This window comes from Miscanthus floridulus, chromosome 18, assembly GCF_019320115.1.
Source record: "Miscanthus floridulus cultivar M001 chromosome 18, ASM1932011v1, whole genome shotgun sequence".
Classification (NCBI taxonomy): domain Eukaryota; kingdom Viridiplantae; phylum Streptophyta; class Magnoliopsida; order Poales; family Poaceae; genus Miscanthus; species Miscanthus floridulus.
The window spans coordinates 125,809,404-125,829,008 of record NC_089597.1 but is presented as its reverse complement, the minus strand read 5'-3'; the positions used below and the strand labels follow the sequence as shown (position 1 = coordinate 125,829,008).

General features: G+C 42.0%; 1 long non-coding RNA gene across 1 annotated transcript in view; it reads left to right on the top strand.

Annotated features, from left to right (window-relative positions):
• The first annotated feature begins 17,906 nt into the window (after positions 1-17,906).
• The window catches only part of LOC136524875 (uncharacterized), a 47,040-nt gene continuing 45,341 nt past the window's right edge, over positions 17,907-19,605 (top strand). Inside the window, exons 1-3 of the long non-coding RNA XR_010776227.1 lie at positions 17,907-18,522; positions 18,889-18,948; positions 19,034-19,573. This is a non-coding gene — a long non-coding RNA (uncharacterized lncRNA). The remainder of the gene's footprint in view (positions 18,523-18,888; positions 18,949-19,033; positions 19,574-19,605) is intronic.

The following is a 19,605-nucleotide window of genomic DNA, read 5'->3' as shown; positions in this document are numbered from 1 at the left end:
GGTGAGTTTGCCTAATAGTAATTCTCAACTTCTCATCCAACTTCCAACCTTAAGAAGATCAATGGACAAGGTTTGTGCAACTGCCGTCAAAGAGATTAGAGATATCCCGGTAGTGTGTGAATTTCTGGATGTGTTTCCTAAAGATTTACCTGGTCTACCACCTAAAAGGGATGTCCAGTTTAACATAGAGTTGCAACCTAGAACAGCTCTGATTTCTCGGAGAGCTTATAGGATGCCACCTAAGGAATTGGCTGAGCTGAAGACTCAGTTACAAGAGTTGATTGAGAAAGGGTTTATCTAACCTAGTTCATCACCTTGGGGATGTCCGGCAATTTTTGTGAAAAAGAAAGATGAGACCCTGAGGTTATGTGTCGATTATCGTCCATTGAATGAAGTGACCATCAAGAATAAGTATCCCTTACCTCGGATAGATTTGCTTTTTGATCAATTGGCCGGAGCCAAAGTTTTCTCCAAGATAGATTTGAGGTCAGGATATCACCAAATCAAGATAAAGCCAGAAGATATTCCCAAAACGGCATTTACCACAAGATATGGATTATATGAATACTTAGTAATATCTTTTGGTTTGACAAATGCTCCAGCTCATTTCATGTATCTGACTAATTCAGTATTCATGCCTGAGCTAGACAAGTTTGTAGTGGTGTTTATTGATGACATTCTAGTATATTCCAAGAATAAGAAAGAACATGCGGAACATCTCAGAATTATTCTGACCCGCTTGAGAGAACATCAACTATATGCCAAGTTTAGCAAGTGTGATTTTTGGCTTAAGGAAGTACAATTTCTTGGACATGTCTTGTCAGCTGAAGACGTTGCAGTTGATCCAAGCAAAGTGAAGGATGTGCTTGATTGGAAACCGCCAACCATAGTTCATCAAGTTCGAAGTTTTCTAGGATTGGCGGGGTATTACCGTCGGTTTATTCTAGATTTCTCTAAAGTATCAAAGTCCATAACTGAATTGTTGAAAAACCAAGTCAAGTTTGTCTGGTCATCTGATTGTGAAGAGGCTTTCCAGACTTTGAAGAGACTGTTGACAACTGCACCAGTATTAGCCCAACCTAATATCGAAAAGCCATTTGATGTTTATTGTGATGCTTTAGGTATTGGTATTGGATGTGTATTGATGCAAGAAGGCCGAGTCATTGCTTATGCATCCAGGCAACTTAAACAACATGAAGAACACTATCCGACTCATGATCTAGAGTTAGCAGCTGTGGTCCATGCTCTGAAGATTTGGCGACATTACCTACTTGGTAATACGTGCCATATTTATACAGACCACAAGAGCTTAAAGTATATCTTTACTCAGTCAGAGTTGAATATGCGACAAAGAAGATGGTTAGAACTGATTAAGGATTATGACTTGGAAGTACATTATCACCCCGGTAAAGCAAATGTAGTTGCAGATGCCCTCAGTCGCAAAAGTTATTGCAATTGCCTGACAGTAAGAACAATGGGTCTGACCTTATGTCAAGAGATGGAGAAGTTGAATGTAGAAGTAATTCAACAAGGTAGTTTGACCAACATAATTGTTGAAGCCAATATTCGAGACCAGATTATTGCTGCTCAGAAGGAAAACAAGGGTATAGCCCATATCAAGGAAAGAGTCCAGAATGAAAAAGCGGAATGCTTTAGCATAGATGATGAAGGTGTGTTATGGTTCAAGGATCGCCTGGTGGTACCCAAGGTTCCTGAGTTGCGGCTGTCAATTCTAGAAGAGGCACATGCTACTAGGTTATCTATCCATTCGGGAAGCAACAAGATGTACCATGACTTGAAGCAAAGATTCTGGTGGACTAAAATGAAAATAGAGATTGCTAGATATATAGCAAAATGTGATACTTGTCAAAAGGTGAAAGCTATACATTTGAGGTCTACTGATGAATTACAACCATTACCCATTCCATCTTGGAAGTGGGAGGACATAAGTATGGACTTTATTGTTGGTCTACCCAAGACATCAAAGGGATTTGACTCAATATGGGTTATTGTAGATTGACTAACCAAATCAGCACATTTTCTTCCAGTTCAGAATACCTATCCCACTATATGGTATGCCAAGACGTATTTAGAGTGAATTGTGAGTCTCCATGGAGTACCAAAGACTATTGTGTTAGATAGGGGTACACAGTTTGTCTCTAGCTTTTGGAAACACTTGCATTTTTCATTGGGTACCAAGCTCCTGTATAGTACAGCTTATCATCCACAGACTGATGGACAAACTGAAAGAGTCAATCAAGTACTTGAAGATATGTTAAGGTGTTGTGTCCTTAACTATTCCAATAAGTGGGACGAATGCTTACCTTTGGCTAAATTCTCATACAACAATAGTTATCAGGAAAGCATTAGAATGGCTCCATTTGAAGCACTCTATGGTCGTAGATGCAGAACATCGCTGAGTTGGTCTGAGCATAGAGAAAGAAGGTTCTTTGGGGTTGACCTTGTGAAAGAAACAGAAGACAAGGTTAAGCAAATACAAAGTAATTTGAAGATAGCTCAATCCCGACAAAAGAGTTATGCGGATAGACGACGTAGACCATTGGTGTTTAACAAAGGAGATTTTGTATATCTGAAAGTATCACCAATGAAGGGAGTTACCCATTTTGGTGTTAAAGGAAAGTTGGCACCCTCGATATATTGGACCATTTCAAATTTTGGAGAGGTATGGAAAAGTGGCATATCGCTTGAAGCTACCCAAACATCTTTCAGCTGTGCATGATGTATTCCATGTTTCTCAACTGAAGAAATGTCTCCGAGTGCCTGAGCAAAATGTTGAGGTTGAAGGAGTGGAACTTGAACTAGATTTGACTTATTCCGAATATCCTATCCGAGTTTTGGATCAGAAAGATCGTGTTACTCAAAGGAGGACAATCAAGTTCTACAAGATACAATGGAATCAACATTCAAAAGAAGAAGCTACTTAGGAATCTGAAGATTACTTGTTAGAAAAATTTCCAGAGTTTCTTGCGTCAATATAGATTAATGTTAGTTTGCTCTGTTGTGGCAAACCCTGTTTGTAAAGGAACCTCAACTGTTTTATGGATAAGAATTGGATGTTTTTGGATTAACACATTTCCTTTTCCATTACTTACCCTATGGCTTTGAATCTCGGGGCAAGATTTCTTTTAGGGGGAAGGATTGTAACACCCCGGGTGTTTAAATATTAAAAACAGGACATGTCATCATATACATTGTAAGGCATTTGGTCATATTGCAAACTCTGATATGCATTCACTAAAACAAGTTTACATTTATGTGGTATGTGTTGAATTGTATTGTTTGAATCAAGTTCAAAATTTGGTTTGGATTTGAATTTTCAAGAAAACCCTGATTTTCAGTATTTAAATCCTACCCTGAAAACTCATTTCAAAATCTAAGCATATTTTGGGGTTGAGTCCAAAAGCAAAAGTGTAGAGCTTGTCAAGTTATACAAAGTTTGTTTTTGGAGTTTTCAAAGTTGTTATGAAAAATTTAGAGTAATTCGAAAAGGTGTAATTCGTTAAATGTCCCTTATTTGAATTCAAAAGTTCATTTCAAAATGTAAACCGAATTAGGGGTTGGTTATAAAAGAAAAGTTGTAGAACTTTGAATTTTGAACAACTTTTATTTTTGGAGATTTTTGAGTTGCTATACAAATTTGGGAGTAATTTGAATTTGAAAATAAATGACAATTCTGTAATTACAGTGAACAGTGTTCACCGCCTTAGCTACATTGCCAGCAACCTTCGGTTCGCTTCTAGGCGCACGCGTGGACGTCCTCGGCTTCGTGTTGGCACAGTGAAGTCTCCTGCGTGGCTTCCTTGCGCTTCTGAGCCGTGCTATTTAGCCTTGGCCATCGCCGTTTGCCCCCGCTCCCTTGCTCTGTTTTCCCGATGCCACGGCCATAACTCCCGCGAGCTCTCACCGTCGCTTTAGCGCACTCTAGTCACAGCACAGCTTGCCACAGCTCCGCCTCATTCTTACGTGCCTAGCCAACCCACTATTTCAGCTTGTCTTTGCCGGAAACTCGCGGTGCACGCTCTTCTTCCTCACGGCCGGCAGCGTCTCCGTCGAGCACGATTCGCTGTGGCTAGAGCTTCACGGTGCGTCTTTGTCATTACTGAGCGTACCATCAGCTTCACCTTGTGCCCGTGATACTTTATCACCGGTTGATTGGTCCTTTTGTCCACTGCAGTCACTGGAGCATCACCATCACCGTCGTTTGCGCCGCCGTGGTTGCTGTACACGTCAACCCACCTCTCCGTTGCTCCTCCGGTCTCGATCTTTGCTCCAACATGTTTGGGGTGAGCTGCTAATACTTCTCGTGCACTTTGTTCAATCGCTACCGAGCTCCTGTCGCCGGCGTAGCACAGCCGTGCCACCACGTCCGCCATGGCCAGCGTTGAGTTAGTGTAGAGCCATAATCGGTGCGACTAAGGATGTCTATAGGTGCGCATAGTCATGGGGAGTACGTTGGTGCGTTTGCCTTCGCAGGTAACCTCATCGTCGGCGAGTTATCGCCGGTCAGAACCGTCGCCGCCGTGGTCAACGTCGATGGTTGAAGATGACAAGTGGGATCCGTTTGTCAGTGACTCAGCGTTCAAATGGAATTTTTCTATTTTCAGATTTGAATGAATAGTGTCTTTTTTGTTATTTTTGTGTAGATTTATTTAGAGCTCCGAAAATTATGAAAATTTTTGTGTGACTTCTCTGTGATGTATAATATTTAAGAAAAATATGAAATAATGTTTTTCAGTCCTTCTGAATGTGATGAAAATTGCTCAATTAATTAACAAATGGATTTCCATGATTTTTCTAGGCTTATTTAATTATTCAAAAATTATGAAAATTGTTTTGTCACTTAGTTATCATGAGATGAACCTTTAAAAAAATTTTGAGCTCAATTGGAACAAGTTGATTTATTTCATAATTCTTAATTAAATAATTAATTCATAAAAGCAAATAGTAACTTTTAATGATTTAGGTTTTGATTGAATTTTTGATTGAGTGATGTCCTTGGGTCATTAGTTGGTAATGATCTTTGGCAATTGAGGTAAGTAGTATGAAAAAGATTTGGTTAGTTTAACTTATAACTGTACCGCGAAGGAAAGTTGTATTCAAGTTGTTAGTTTTGCATCCATCATCGAGCATCATGTTTCGTATTCCGCATCATGTTAAACATGGTATTGTTACTACGTGTAGTGAACGAAGGTGAACACGTGGTAGTTAATCAAGTTGCGGAGGAGGTTAATCCGTTTGTTGAGGTCGGATCGAATACTTATGGAACGTCGTAGGAACCGGACTTTTCCATCAACGAAGGCAAGCCCCAGATGCATACAACCCTACCTTGTGTTTTACAAATTAATTTCGCTTTTGCTTTTCTTTACTGCATTAAGTGATTAAGAGTTAAGTAAAAGCCTAATTGATGCATTACCAACATTATTTTTTTGTATATTCCTTGTTACCAGTTTTACGTCGTAAATGTCTAGTTATGCTTAGCCATGCTTAGACAGATCAAAGTCGGGTGATTACCTGTCATCTGTAAGTTTTAAATGGAACTTTGGTTACTTATGTTATGATGTGATCTGAGCATGTGGAGTAATAAATCTAGACTGGGCGGACTCGGTGTGTGAGAGCCACAAGACATGGAGGTCTTGTGAGCGGCTTCTTTCCGCCTGTGTCGATTAAGGTCCATCCTTTGTTGAACTATGTGTGGTGAGACTTTGTAGTACTAACCACATACTCCGGTAAGCCTTAACTTGGCTATTCTATTACGAGAATGGCTACTTGCGCACTGGGAGTGGAGAGATGGCTGGAATAGCGTGTACCCACGTGGCATTGGGCTGGATTGGTGGAGTACTATATTCTCGGGTGGCGCAGACCCGTTCTTGTTTTAGAGGATCTGAGGGTAGGTTGGTATATGTAGGTTAGGGACCTACATATGTCGTGTGGTTGGGAATCCCCAACTGGGTTAATAATCGGTTCGAATCGTCATTGCTCCTCGGTTATGGAGACTCACTTCTTTGTTCATCATCGTAGTATTAATAACTAGAACTTGAGGCTGGTTTGAGGAAGTGTTGGATATGAAGTTTCATGATCTCAATGCAGGTCATGTCAGCTTTGTATGTGATCTGTATGAAGTTTTAAATGTTGATAAAAAGAATTTTTGTTAAAGAGCTTTTACACAAAAGAACCTCGATTATTGCTAAAGCCATACCTTGAATCCTTGAGCCTACATTCCTGCGTTCTATTAATTCTTATTTCGGTTAAGTCTTGTTCAGTACTTTTGTACTCAGGGTTCGTTGACCCTTGTTGCAGGTGAGTCTCATGAGCAGATCCGTTTTGGATCGTGCTGCATGACTTTTGTCTGATCTGACGATGAGAAGTAAATGTGTGGCCCTTAGGCAGGGCAGTTTTATTGTGTGTTTTGTATTATATTATAATGCCACTCCACTATTTCATTTTGTAATAATCATCGAACTTAGTTGTGAGGTTTGAAACTACTGTTTTATAAACTAAGTTATTGTAAGACTTCCGTTGTTTTTACTCTGATGTATATATATTTGAATAAATGTTGTAATACTGCAATGACTCTATAATGTGATCCTGCTCGAAAATCGTGGATGATTCGGGGTTCCCCGAGGACACCCGATATTCTTCTTAAGTTACCGAGAACATATGCATAGTGTCAGAGGTCATTAGACAGTGACAGGTGCATGTGGGCCCTATAATTTAGGAGGTTCTGCCACAACAAGTGATACTTATAAAAATATAGGAGGCTTAGAATGCTCTGGGGCTTGCCTGGGATCCAACACTAGGTTAGTGTTTGTTAGATGACACTCGCTTGGCGAGTATCTCCCATCCTAGCACTTGTCTAGTCCTTCCATCTTTGGGGTAGGTCCACCATACACCATCTTCGGGTTCGGCTCCAACATCACATCCTTCACGTGGTTCATCTAGCGTACCTAGATGAGATGCTAGATGCAAGTGCATGAATATGAAGAATGGTAATATAGGATGCATCACATAATAGCATTCAAGGCAAATATTAGATCATGCAAGACATAGGCCCTAGAGTTATTTAACTAAACATCACACAACCTATTATAAAGGGATAGCAAGCATATTAGGCATGGCACACAAGTGAATTTAAGTTCAGATATTGCACACATGCATCGATCAAGAACTAACCAACATGTTAAGCCAAAACAAGAGCAAGCTAAAGCAATCACCTAGCGCATGTATAGAAATCTGGACAACAACACAGTAGTCACTTGTTTTATCCATAACTGGAGATCTAGACATCCAAAGAAGGTCATCCTAGACTTTTTGGAAAGATAATGAAATTGCCTACAACATTGTTATTATCACCAAAAGCTTATTACAAAGCTAACTATGTCAAACATGCCAATATTTTTGATCTGCACAGAACTAGAACAGAAAAGTAGTAGTAGTTTTAAAAAGACATAACTGGAGTTACAGACATCAAACAAGCATGGACCTTAACTTTATAGAAAGCTTCTTAAATTATCTAAAACATGATTATTATCATCACAAGGTGATTCCACCATTAACAAGGTCAATCAAGCACAATTGAGCACCTCTATCTAGACTTGGACAGATTCTGCTATGCAACTTCATAAGCTTATAACTAGAGCTCTACAACACCAAAAGGCCATCTAGGATAATTTGGAAATCGTAAGAAAAGCACTATAACTGTTATATTATCACTAAGACATGATTTCATACTTAACTAGGTCAAACAATGAAATCCTTCAAATCTGCACAGAGCATAGACCAAACATGACATATCATTTGTCAAATTCATAACTCCTAAACTATCAGGCCTATGGTCATGCAATTTGAACACAAGCAAGATTATGAAATTATCTACAACTTTGGTATTCACTACAATCACAGCAAACATCATTTACACCATGAAAATAATTGCACAAACAAAACTGCACATGCAGCCCAAACAGCAGTGGTACAGAAAACTAATAGAAACTTCAGAGAAGCATAACTTGAGTTCTAGACCTCCAATAAACATGAATCATAACTTTTTGAAAATCTTATAGAGTTACCTACAATTTTCTTATAATCATCTTAAGATGATTCTATAGCTAACAAGGTCAATTAATCCAATGAATGCATCTCTGTCTAAAACATGGACAGAATCTGACATGTCACTTTAAACGGCTATAACTAGAGTTATACATGTCCAATAAATGTGGTTCTAGACTTTTTAGAAAGCTTAACAAATTATAAACAACTTTGTTATAAACACCTAAAGATAATTCTACTTTAAAAAGGCCCCATAGTACCAACAAGGCAACCCTATCTGGGTTTGTGCAGAAACAACCACAGAAATTTAAGCAACTATAACTAAAAATCTACTTAACCAAAAAATATGCTCTTTAGCTTTTTGGAAATATTAAGAAAATTACTACAACTAATGTATTGTCATAAAGTCATGATTCAAAACTTAACTGAGGCAATTAATATAAACATGCAGTCCTATTCAGAATAGGAACAAAGCAATACAGGACATTTGTTATTTTTATAGATCTTAAACTATCAAGCCTAAACTCCTGAATTTTTTTCAGACAACAACCATCACCGGAGTAGCACTCCATAAAAATTTCACATTTATTTGGGCACAACAACTGCAATTATGAAAAAGACAAGACACAACTAGTATTAAAAACCTAACTGTATAAATTGATTTTTACAGCAAAAACTTTAAACTAAAACATGTCATATTATAGATCTACTGCATACATAATTTCACAAGGATTCCAAAAAGTCATCATTTGCTATTTTTGTATTTTTATACAATTTACTATGCATTTTCAAAGTTTCAGCCAAAATATAAGCATAAAGGAAAAATGACTTTGCATTGGAGACCCTGAACTTCTCACAATACAAACTCCGCAAATGGGTCCTTCTCGTCACTATTCAAGTGACCATCGACTCTAGTTATCATTGAGCAGGTAGAAAGCGACAGGAAAAATAAAATCAACTGTCCTCATGATCACCACCTCAGTTATCAACACAGTAGAGAGACATGAAAGGTAGAATCATCATAGCTCATGAGCATTGCCTCAGTTATATAGAAAAAGAAAGAGGTGTAAATTGTGGAACGATAGCCCATGATCACTGCATCAAACATTAAACATTTATTGTATATTCATCACAGCACGATCCTATTCCCTCAAATTAATCTAACAGCAAGAGGAAAGTGTACTCATCATTGGACATTACCAAAATCATGACCACTGTAGTGCACTAAGAAATGAAACAAATATGGCTGTCATGGTGATGTCCTTAGATATAAGCCACAAAATCATAAGCACTGCAGTCAACTAATAAACAAAATAAATATCATTGACATGGTCATGTCCTCAGATATATGCCATATAATCATGAGCACTGCAGTGCCTTAAGAAATCAAACAAATATCATTGACATGGTGATATCGTCAGATATATGGCACAATACCTAGTAGTCTCAAGATCCAGCCGAACTGAGCAGGTGACACGATACGCAATACAAAAAAATTTGCTGTAAGGCAGTAACCATCTAGATTGGTAAGAGAAAAGTGGGAGAACAATAGATGGATTGTCTCCAAATCGTCCTGCTACACTCCTTCAACCAATAGTCATCAGTGCAGTATAATCTTTGGATCGAAGCATAGATTACAGACTACAATTTAAAAATTTAAAGTATAGGACAATGACATATCAATCAATTTGGTATTTGGTCGCAACCATCATTTCTCAATCTCACATGGACCTACTTTGCAGTTGTATGCATTATCATTCACTATTTAAAGAATGGTTAAATTTGTAATATCATAAATTGCCTTAAGCAAATACTGTGCAATGGTTTCCCTAGTTTTTCAATTTTAGTAATATCATCGGCATATAATAGGTCATGAACGCATAAGTAATTGGTGGCCAAAGGAAGAGGTTGATGGCAAACTAACCGGGTGCTTATGCTTCCTAGGTACATATATTACAACCAAATGAAGTGTGGATGCACCTGGAACAAAAAAAGTAAGATACACATCAATAAAATCGAAAACATCGGTGTACTAAATGGACAAGCAAGTATCAGAAGGGACTAATAAACGGATAAGTATGAAAATACGCACGAAATTAGCAGGGACGAGCAGACAAGGAGGAGCATGGATCCTGGAACCTCTGGAGCTGACGCAACCCCTTTGACACGCTGCGTCCCCAAGGTCGGAAGCAACGGAGCCCCTCTAGACATGTTCATCACACCTACTGCTGCAGGGATCTGAGAGAAGGAAGGCATCAAATTTGGGGATCCTTGGGGAACCCTAAGGAAGAGAAGGAAAAAGCTAAAATCAGTCCTGAAAACAATAACAAAACCAGATGAGAAGAAGTAACAAGAATGTGTATAGGTAGCTAGGGTTTTGTCGAGCAGAGAAGCACATGCTCCTCGGTGGGAGGAGGCATTGAGGAGCCCGCGCGGAGAATGAGGGAGAGGGAGGGGGCTGCCAGGCCACACCCGCATCGAAGCGCCTCCCGCAGGGGTGCCGTCGCCTCGCGCCCACCGCCACCTCAGGAGGGAGAGAGAGGAAGGGGAGGGAAGAACGGAGGTGAGAGGTAGGCGGGGAAGGTAGGAATGGAGGAGGAGGAGGAGGGTGGGCGGCCGCCAAGCCTCGGCCACGGTAGCTGCCATCGCCCCTGCCCGCGTCAGGGAGAGACGGGGAGAGCGAGAGAAACAGCGAAGAAGAGAGAGGAGGGGGTAAGAAGTTGGATAGAGAAGCGGAAGCTAGGGTATATATTTGCTTCTCTAGATTTAGAAGAGAAGTGGAGGATGCAGAGGAGAAGCGGGAGAAGCCACTTTCGACAAAATCCGCTCCAAGTGATCTGGGCCGCACGGTGGTTCTCTAGAGGAGCCCTACGGGTATTCTAGGGGAGAACTAGTAGAATGCGCGCGCCCCCGCGCATGAGAGCAAAGGAGCCTAGTTGGGGTTTTTCATAGACATACACTGTGCTAGAGTGACACAGGGAACTTCAGAATAGAACTGCACATGTCTATGTATGGCCTACTGGTCTAGTACTACATAATATGAATTGAGCACAGCCTAAAACTATCAATCTGTAAATATTTGTCACATACAGTCTGTGAACTGGAATTAGAAAATAGCAGCAAATAGAGGGAGGTAGATGATACATGGTCTGCTTAATATTGCTATGAGGATCCAAGAGCAATGGATGGTAAAATAGAATAAAACAGGACGAGGAATGTAGCTGAAAGAGTACTTCCTGTAGATTTATCTTAGCATGTTTCATCTAAAACGAATGCATTGCTTTCATTGGTCCAGACAAATTTTAGTAAATACAATAGCTTAACATGTAGAAGAAATTACATGTGCTTTGGATCGGCAATGCTTGATAGAATGTTTTTTCCTCGATCAACAGGCAGGGTATCCTACATAGAAGAAAACAGCAACAGACCAACATATATGAGAGGAAGCACAAAAATCGATCAGCAACAGACCACCAAATGGACAGATGTAGCGGCAGCTGGTGCGAGCTTCTAAAGTGGCAGAAGGGTTATAGATGACCTTTTTTGTTTTGAGCTAAGGGTTGTAAGTAAAATTGATTAAAGATGTGGCATTCGCTTACCTGTTGGGCAATAGCTTTGACCTTCGAATAATTTCCTGCATGGTGCATCTGTATGTTGCCCTGATCTGTATTTAGCTAGAGCTATAAATATGAGATGTGCTGAATGGGAGGGCGCCACCGCCGCCGCGCACGTCGACTGTAACTGACTGCTGGTCAGCGCACCAAAACATTAGTTCGAGCAATTTTCACTTACAATTCAGCCTAGGAATCTAGAAGAAAATAGCTATATGAATGCCTGTGTAAATAAAATAAGACATGTATGAAGGTTCAAGAGGTACATTAGATCAAAATAAAAAGATCATACAGAGGGCTACACTACATCTATCTGTGTTAGCATTATGGGTGTTTTGTGTGAATGGCTAAATGATTTATTTAATCTATGAAGCAAACAATAAAGTCTGGACAATCATATGTCTTTGTTCAGTCATGGGTATTCTGGTAAATAGCTGTAGAAGAACAAAAAGAGTAACACACTTCATATCTTGGTCGAAGTCACAAATTCGTAAGCAAGTCATGAAAATGCAGAGAATTATATGGTGATCCATAAACATTTGAAGTCTCAACAGTTAATCATGGGTATATACTTAAGAGAAACGAAACAATCCGACCATAAGATGCAAAACATTGCATTCAAAATATTCTGATTTTTATTAGTAGGTTAGGCAGTGGCTCACTATTTTGGCAAACCTGTTGCACAAGACAGTGCTTGTTCGACATCTTCATTGTTTATGAATGATGTCTACGCTGCACATTATTCTTTCTAACATTACCAGCTGGAGATATTAGTGCCTGCAATATTAGGCTCTCAGTTAATAATATGGTGCTCCAGGATTTTGTGGCTTGCCAAAAGTGCTCTACAAATATTAAGAAGGATTTAGAAGCATTAAAATATGGCCATATATTTTGAAGCTGATCTTGTAAGACCCAAGGAAATAAAGGACTATTTCACGGTTATGAAGCTCTTAACCTATCAGAAAGCCTTGTCTATGTCACAAGACAGGTATAATATGAGAGCATTATCTTATATATATTGACTGAAATAAGAAAGAAGCACTATGTTTTTTTATTTTGCAAAAAAACCTGGAATGAAGAAACATTGTTGGCTTCTTACTTTTTCACATCATCACTAATCCACAGGCAGATCATATATGGCAAGATGCAGCACCTGATTACTTGAGGAGGTGCCTACTGGGCAGTGCATCCACATATACATTTCATCAAAAATCTTGAAGGCATTCGGCCAAATATTCAGGGTAGAGGAGGCACCGCTAATGAATTAGCATAGTAATGGACGCATTCAACCTGTGCTTTGATTAGGTTTGAATCATAAACTGTCTGTGACCTTTATTGAAATGAACAAAGTATGAATTGGAAAGCACAGAGAAGAAAAACCATCTTACAAAACACATGCTCTCCCTATACATAAAACCAGAATACATAGTTAATCTAAGAGTAAGCTAACAATGGCACTATGTCGGGTAAAAAAATGAGTAGGTAATCTAAGAGGAAACAAACAATGGCACAGACAATAGTATTATACATATATTTCAGGAGACATGAAGTCACTAATCAATCCTAGGAGCCCCTGGGGTGCGAAGCATCCATAGAAATTTAGATCAAGATAATCAAATTGAAACCTGTAAAGACCAACAACTATAAGCAATCCGATGCCAGACACACATCAGCAGATACCACATAGGAAATCTAAAAGAATAAGAACATAGAGGAATCGAAAGAAAGGACTAGGTCACCTCGGATTTTGCTAGGCTGCACGAATAGATTTCTAGAAAGAACCCCTTGTCTTCCTTGACCACCTTGCATAATATAAGCATCAGCAACCAGCAAAGGGAAACAGGAAACCTGCAAATTCTCATGAATGTGGAAACTAAGAGAAGCACTGAAGCACGAACAACAGGTTCTAGAGACGAACGACGCAACACAGATGCGAGGGGCGGTCGAAGCTTATATCAATCTTTGAAAGATAAACTTTTTCGCAACATACAGTAAAAGGTTAAAAGCAGCAAGGTTCATGGTTTTGGCTGTAGCTATAGCCTACTAAACAAATAGCAAGCATCAGAGTAATTACCGAAGGTATGCCATATGTGATATGTCCAACAACAATGCCAAAAACTGGGAGACCTCTCAATGAGAGACGAAGGCAAAGAAAAAATTATCGAAACAAAGATAGAACTATAAGGGAATCTTCGGTAGCTTTCTGTTTAGCATAAAATCTCAGCCATAACCAGTTCAGAGCAAAGATCAAATCTAGATGATCGACAGACACCGGTGCAAAGGGCTGTAAAAACAGAAGGGTAGTAAAATGAAAAAAAAACATAATGAATAGGGTAACAGGAGGCCTCTAAACAGGACCAATTCAGTGCAAAGATCGAAGTGGAGCTGATCACATGTATGGAGCAATTTGAAATTCACCGCAACGGCAATAATATATGTACTGAAAAATCACTGTCATAAGCAAGTGGATTTGCAAGCAAGTGTATGTACTGAAAAATCACAAGCATAACCAATTTAGTACAAAGATCGAATGCAGCTGATCGACAGGACCTTAGGTCCAGATGTTCTAGACCTGCAAGAAAGAGGATTTGCAAGAAATTGGACAGAGATGGATAGGAATAAATGCATCATTGGCACTGAGGTGTGGTCAGTAATAGAACAATGAACAAATTATGTGAAGTAAAGACATCACTGACAATGGACCTATGGTCAGCAACGAGCGCACAAAATGTAGCAATTAATGACAATGAAATAACACATGCAAAAGCGAATTGCTAAGATACAATGACATAGTCATCACAGAACTAATAAAAATAACAAGAATCATGGAACAATGAAAGAACTAACCATCATTGCACAATTCCATTGTCTTAGTCTAAAAAAGTTCATCATCCCACAACCCAGAACCTCAGTAAATAAAATGCAGAATGAAACAACTAATCATCATTGTACAATGAAGGATATCAGTTCTGCACATGATCCGCGTATTTAAAGACAAGAGAAGCGCAGGAGCAAACGGCCTCCTAGGGGAGGGTGGCCAAGATCCTCGCAGTGAGGAGAGGGAGCTGAGGGAAGGGAAGGGGGAGAAGGGGAGATAGCGCCCCTCCGCCATGCGCAATAGGGCAGATGTGCCAGTGTGGGGCTCCTCCAGCGATGAAGGCCGGCGAGCTAGATCCACACGCTTACCTGGCCCTGGCACTAGCAAAGAGAGCACGCACTAGAGAAATTGGTTACTCCCTGAGCACATGAGCAAGAAATTGGTTACTCCCTGACCCAAACATATTGGTTGTAATGAGTAGACATCAAATGCTCTGTGTACATACATTTCTCTCAGCGGATAATATTTTGTATGATAGATTACAGGCCTTCAGATCTCAAAATTGCATATATATTGTCATTTGATCCACTTCTAATGTCAGCGCAGCTTATGCCAGTTATCTATTAATGCTTTTGCTCATATTTCCAAGATTTCAGATATTGGAATGTGCAAGGTGTTGGCATTGAGCTAGAAACCCGATGTACAGAAAGCGCAATAAAAAATGGATAAGAACAAAAGCTGAAAGATATATATAGAGTATGCATACTTGGTAGCACCTTTTCAATTACTCTACAATCCTAATTAAGTAAAAGCAGAAGCAGCATCAAAATGCAATTAGTACAAAGAAGCACATAAGCTTCATTTCAAGATTTTCACTTTGCTAGTGAGAAACCTTCCACCACGGCCCTATTTTCAAAAACTGGACCTTACTTTGCTTTAGCCCCAAACTACAAAAGGTAGTCATAGAGCAATCAATCAAGAAGGACATCAAGTAATTGTTTTTTCATTTAGAATGAGAGGTTATTTAGTAACCAATACATTCTACCGTGAAGCGTCATCACAGTTTATTCTTATCAATGCACAAGGGACAAAGAACCTTTCACAATCTATTATTGAGCTAATTAACTATACTAACCAAGAGGCACAAGACAAACTTACCAATGCAATAAATGGTGAGAACCAGTCGCCTTTCATTTAGGTTTTTTACTCCACTGAAAAACCCTCCACTATCATCTTGGTCTTCAAAAGACAGATCCTGAATTTGCTTTAGTCTCCAAATGAGCCCTCTGTAAACATATTATATCTGTTCATCTTTGTTTTCTCCAATCTTTTGCTGTTTTTCCCGTACTGTGAATTGCATGTATAGTTGATCCCTAGGAAGTACTGTGAATTGCATGCATATTGATCCCTAGGCAATAGCACACATAACAACTGAACTCAAACAACACTTAGATTAGTAGGCACACAGGAAGGGAAGAGAAAGGGCATAGCAGGAAGGGAAGAGAAAGGGTGGGCGTACCTGGAGGAGCAAACGCAGACTGACGCGGCCAGGCAGCCGCGCCGAGCTACGCCCGCAGGGGCCGCCGCCAGGGGGCGCCCGTGCCGGGGTTGCCGGCGCCAAGGGCCGTGGCCCCGGGGGGCGCCCGTGCCGGGGCTGCCGCACCGTGCTACGTGGTCGCACCGCCGGGGGCAGCTCGCGACGCAGCCGGAGCCATCAAGCACAGGCAGCTAGGGTTTCATGTAGCACACGCGGACCAGCGGGAGAAGGCTGCGCCGGGGTGAAGCCGCGCCGGCGGCGACCACCGGGGCCTGGTCGCACGGCGCGCCTGGGTGGGGGGACGAGCAGGGCGGCCGCAGCGGCGCTCCAGTCGCACCGGTGGCCATCGCCCTTGCTGCATCATGAGGGACGGAGAGAGAGAGAGAGAGAGAGAGAGAGAGAGAGAGAGAGAGAGAGAGAGAGAGAGAGAGAGAGAGAGAGAGAGAGAGAGAGAGCGGAGAGCGGAGAGGAGAGAGGAGGGGAAGGAGAAGCTGGGGAAGGAGAAGCAGAAGCCCGATATATATTTGTCTCATTGGATTCGGACGAGAAGCCGGAGAGGCCAAAGGTAAGCAGTGGAGAAGCCGTAGAAGCTAGAGAAAACGATGAGAAGCCGTTGTCCGCAGAATCCGCTTCAAACACTCATAACCACACAATTGGAGATCCGACGGCAGCAGGATTTTGGGATGACGTGGAGTGGTGTTCTATGGAGGAGCCCTACGGGTATTCTAGGGAAGAATTTGTGCATTTTTTTGGGTAGTTGATATCATGCTTGGCGAGCTTATCTCATCGCATACTACTGAACCATTCAGACCATTGCACAATGTCACTGATCAGTGTCCCAACTTGGAGACCACTGTGGCATACATGCACAGAGGCTAGGCAGGAGAGAGTATTATTCGTTTGAATTTATCAGCACACTACTTTGAACCTTGTGGCCAGTGCTCTCGGGAAGCTTCTGGAAGCACAGGGCTCTGCCGCCTTTGCATGGTGCATGTTGGGCATTGGGCAAGTCAAAATATGTGCCGCAACAATCTTGTATTTGTACACGTAATTTATATACACACGTAGGCACGGCTAGTCAAACAACTCACGTGCATGCATCTTCTTGTATAGGGATTAATTAGCTTTGTGCATTCACCCATTTCAGCCCTGAAACGTGCACATACTTGATACAATTACCTGGGCTCAATTAGCAATACACTAATTATCTTATCCAAAACTTCATCATGTACCTGGAAGACCGAGCACACATGTACCATTTTGATATGGGCCATTGCATAAGCCCAATATTGTCGTTAATTATCCTTTGTGCTAATTTATGGTTATTAGTTTTTTTAGCAATATTTGAGGTCCAAATATTTATATAGGCCGTTTCGTAGTCATTGTCAAATTATTTTATAGACCTCATTTGACTTATGCTAATAAATAGGCTATATTATTTTCCTAAAAAAGAAAAAATAGGCTCTATAATGTTTACAACGTGCCAAAATTCCATCGTACAATAGCATTATTGAATTATGTCACCAAGCAGTTTCTTCGGAACATTTCATCACCGCTTTGTTTCGTGCTAAAGTGGATGTGCCCTTTTTACGATCAGATTTCAACTTAAAATTTCTTTAGAGGTCCTGCGACAACACGCGCCGAATTGAAGCAGCAGTAACGATATTTCTGAAAGGCAACATATCAGGTGCAAACCAAGCGACCCGTAGAAACTTAGAAACTAATGATCAGGGACGTAGGATGCCAATCTAATGGATGGGGCGAGAGGTGCTTAAGCCCTCCCACCTCCCAGATTTTTTTCGAAAAACTCCCTGTCGATTCGGGGACCGTGGAGGCTGCCGCCCCTGGCGATTTTGCGCGCCGCCAGATCGTTTCCGCCGGCCCTGGCGATTCGCATCCTCCGTCGCCCCACGCTGCCCCTTGCCCTCCGCCACCAGAAACCTCCGCTGCCGGCCTGCTGAGGGCGCCGCCGCCCCTTGCCCTCCTCTGGCCTGCAGGTGGCTGGTGACGTACGAGCAGGCGCGGCGGGCGGCCGGGAAGAGCGGCGGGAGCGCATCTGCGGCGGACGAGGAGGAGGCCCCGTGGTGCGCGCTCTGCCTGTCGGAGTTCGCCAGCAGCAACAGCAAGGCGGGGGGCGAGTTCGTGTGGGTGGTCTCAGCGTGGGGCCACTTCTTCTACGCGGAGTGCGGCGTCGACGGCTGGCTCAAGGAGCACGGGACGTGCCCGCTCTGCCGAGCTGAGGTGTGGACGACACTGCCGCAGCCGCCGCGCCCGGAGTGCCCGCCGGCACGATCCGGCGGCGCCACAGTGGGCTCGCGTTAGTGTGTCAATGTGCTACACATTTCATCTCTGATCAGCTGACTGTTCTGAACTCCCACTCCAACAAACTGGATGAGATATCCTCAACCCTTTCAATCTTGCCGAAACAAATAGAAACAGATTTAAAGCAACAGCAGAGTGACATCATCAGAATTTTTAGAAAAGACATCGAGGTAGCCCTTGGGTTTCTTATGCTATGATTCACCTCTAATTTCGATATGAATCCATTAATTCCATTTGTCTTTTGGGTTCTTCTGATGGTTGGCATGTGCGCACAAATAACTATCTTACCAACTTGCTAGTCGGTAAGTTTCCCTGTCATCTCAATAGATGTCAGTTCGGTTTCACATAAACATACAAGCTAGCTCAAATTTGGAGATGGCTCAAATTATATGGTCAATCTTGCATTCTATTTTGCATTCTGAAACCATGGCACTCGTATCCCGTTTTGCATTCTGAAACCATGTCACTTGGGTTGCTGAAAAAGACAATGCAGAGCCACTGTTTGGACCCTGGCTGATCATTGCCTCTTTGTGCAGGAGATTGTTAGAGCTGTCAGATCTCTCAACAGTAAGATTGATGCAATCCAAATGCCAACAGTATGTATTCATTACTATAGTAAGAAAGTCAAAGTTCCATCTGTATCTCCTCTCTTAGTTTCTATGTTTTTCATCTTGACCGAAGGACCAGAGATGCACAACCAGTGGAAGGCCCCTGATGAACCAACTACCATTCAACCCAAGCAATCCGTGCATGCGGATCGCTAGGGGGTTTTCCAAAAAAAGGCCGGCAGGTGGGAGGGTTTAGGCGCAAAATTGTCCCACCACTCACCCCATCCATTGGATCAGCATCGAGTGAATCTAATTAGAAGTTTCCAAGTTTCCACAGGTTCCCTGGTTTGCACATGATATGTCCCCTTTCTGAAAACTGGCAAAGTTGTACCAATAAAAAAAAACCCTCCGCCGCCCACACCCCCACCCACCCTCGAGTCTGTCGCCGCAACGCAGCTGCCGTCGGGCGTCCTCCTCCACCTCGCCACTCGAAGGCCTCCCCCTGCGCCAACGCCGCTGCCCGCGCCCGCCCTATTGCGCCGACGCCCGCGCGCGCCCTGCCCCTGCCCCAGCCAGCGCACCGACGATGGACCGTGGCCGGCCGCCGGACGCGAAGCCTCGGGCCTCAGCCGGAACCCTAGGGCCCGCTCAGCCTCGGGACTCCGCCCACCAGGTGTGCCAACCCCTTCCTGCTGTGCGAAACCA